Genomic DNA, 3,328 nt, shown 5'->3' with positions numbered 1-3,328 from the left:
CTGCTGTTGTGCAGATTCACATTTGAACTGCAATAGCTCACGTTGAGAAAAAGGGCAATGTTTTCCACAACCCACCTTCCCTCCTTCTTGCAGCCATTTTCTCTTCATCCCCAATGTAACCTCTAGCTAAAGTCCTGGCTAATCTTGGTTATTATCTCAGGATACAAAAAAGTTCTTTTGTCCTTCTAGTTGCCTACTTTGGAATCCTACCTTAGAAACATTCTAATTGTTGTGCAGGTGTTAACTTCTGGTTAATATACTTGGACTTCAAACGGTATTTACATTTTAACAAAGACAAGATATTTTGTAAATGAAATGTCAGACCAATGTTCACTAAATTGGGGAAACATGTTTACATTTTTGACATGGTGTATGTATGTGCATGGGTGCATGTTTGCAGTGCAGATAGTAGATATCACCTTGGATGCCCATCAAATTTGACAATTTTATTGACCACATACTTAATCAATTCATAAATCAGGTCTGAAAACATCTTCATTTGCTTCTACGATTAATATTCTCAAAAAGCAATGACATTTCAAAAGTGAAATTAATTTCTTATATCTTTACAGACTATCCAGATTTTATATATATATATATATATATATATTTATGATTATATGCATACATATGGTCATGGAAGATTTTAAATGTTTTACCCAATTTAAGAAAAAAAAAATAATTGGCTTGAAAAATACTAAAATGCTTACTCTTTGGTCTTTTATTCAGGTTTTAGTATTCGTTTTATCCATAAAGGTCCTTAGTGGAATGCACAAAGTATTGATATGGATATTCTTTCTAGTCCTGCTTTCTCATTGAACTTCCCCTAAAACGTCACAGTGTAAATACATGCACAGGCTATCTCAATTTTCCTATCCCCATGTCTAACATTTTATCATGAAACACAATTTCAGTGTAACAAGAATGGAGCTATTTCTGCATAATTTGAGTAGCTAACTAGAAAGAAAGATTAGTATACAGGCAGGGGACAATTAGAAAATCTAGGTATTCTGTTTGATTTTTGAAAAGTTGTGGATCTGACCTAACCATCTTAACACAGACAGATTAACTTGAAATTTTACCACATTTTATACAGTCAACTGTTAACGAGTGGGATCAACTAAGTTTAAAAAAAAAAAAAAAAAGGTCCTTGGTGACCCTGCTTCAAAGTCACTATTGAATTTAAAATATAGTTAATATAGCAGAACAAAGGCTAACTAAGGCAACTAGGAATTGAGATGGGGTCCTTGGAGACTGGAAGATGCGATAATACCAAGGTCAAGATGTATTATTAGCCAACTAAATCTTACCAAAATGATGAGTTAAATAATTTTTTTGTTAGTTTAAGTCACAATTTGTTGATTGCCAATGATATAGAACAATTTTTCAAATGTTTATTAGTAATTTGTGAATTACTTATGAAGACAATGTGACTGCCTTTCGGCTGTTTTTGAATGAAAAGTTTCATTGATTCCTTATCCTTTTCTACAATATTTGCATATATTGAGGATTTTTAGTCTTTGCCAGTCATATATGCTACAAATCCTATTTCACAATTCATTAAACATTTAATACAACTTCTGACGGTGTTGATGTATGGATGATTTTATTAAAATGCAATAAGGTATATTCATCATTTGTTTTAATGTTTTCTCTGCCCTCATTTAAGAGACTTTAATGTTCCTGAATTTATACGTATACTTACTTACTTTTTCTTCTCATAAAAATTATATCACTTTCTTTTTTACATTTAAATCTCCAGTCTCTCTGGATTATAATTTTGTGTAAATTATGGGTATATTTGGGAAAAAAAAAAAAGCCTGATGATGTACTTCCAAAAATCAAGCAATGGAAGTCCAATGAATCACAAGGTTCTGATCCACTATTGATCAAGAGGATGGTGCAATACTGGGCAGTGTATCATTCCGTTGTGCCTTAAGTCACCATGAGTTGGGGCCCACTTGACAGTAGCCAATAACAACAACAATGAGTATATCTAAATTTCCCCCAAGTGATTAGCCAGTTGTTCCAATGCTGTTTAATAAAGGATGAACTATTATATTACTTATTTTGACTGATCTTTGAATTTGCTTCTAGAATTTATTAGTTTCTTCATTCAGAAAGGAAGAAATATGGCTGACATCATTGCACAAATTTTTAAGAATTCCTTAAATTTTACACTGAAGATATTGAAAATTATTCTGTAATTGTGTGAATGTTATTTCTAGGAATGAATACAATCATGCATGTTTTAAGTTCCTGTTTTCCCCTTTAAAGTAAAAAACTAATAGAAAGATGTTGAGTTTTATTAACAAATACATTGTATAAAATTTTTTGGAATTAACATAGGTTTCTGTTTCCAAAATAAAGAGTCCATTAGGTATGAATTTAATCCATTTTCAAGAATTTTAGAAATTAAATGGCATTCTTTGTTTTTGCATTTAAGAACCACTTATCTTCCTAAGATGCAGGAAAACAGTAACAACACCACCAACAACAATGAAAAGAAGATTGGAAAGAACTGTGGGAAATATACTTTCTCTTTGTTTCACAAATAATAATTACATATAATATTAATAAACATTTATAAATAATATTTTCTAATATTGTAAAAACTATCACATTTTCACACTTAATGGTAATTTATTTTCACTCTTTGACATAGATGTAATTTTTTTTTAAAGAGACTAAGGTGATGTTTTTACTAAGCATTTTGCAAAACTGTTTCAATCCTTGTTGATTAATAAAGTAAAATTAGAAAATATAAATTCCGTATTCAAATTTCCCCAAATGACATAATAATGGTCTTTATAAAAAAAAAAAATTTTTTTTATGGACATCTTTCCTGATTTTCCTAATTGATGCAGTCAAAGATTAGTCTCTGATACACACAACAGTTCGTGTGACTTTATTTTCTTAAATAATGCTGATATTTTTGAAGAGTCTCATGTGGTATTCTGAAGAACGTTTAAAAATAAAAAGAATTTTTTTTCCGTCAATTAGTTCCAGAGTAACTATTTTTGGCAAGAACACTACCTAGGCATATTGTGTCCTTCGCAGTACCTCACACCAAGAGGTACAAGCATCAGTGAGTCCTCGTATTGGGGATGCTAAGTGTGATCTTTGTGAAAGCAGGTATGATAGACTTATCCGTTAAAAAGATACACTTATAATGCAATTGTGGTGATGATTTGAGATGCTGAATATTCTTTTTCCTGAAATATTTCACTCAATGATTGAATAGAATTTTCTATAGTATATTTATTGAGAAGACAACAAAAATCACAGAAGAACAGTGGACTTCTCAGCAACTGTCTGGAAGCTGGGG

This window comes from Elephas maximus, chromosome 4, assembly GCF_024166365.1.
Source record: "Elephas maximus indicus isolate mEleMax1 chromosome 4, mEleMax1 primary haplotype, whole genome shotgun sequence".
Classification (NCBI taxonomy): domain Eukaryota; kingdom Metazoa; phylum Chordata; class Mammalia; order Proboscidea; family Elephantidae; genus Elephas; species Elephas maximus.
This window is presented reverse-complemented; position numbering follows the sequence as displayed.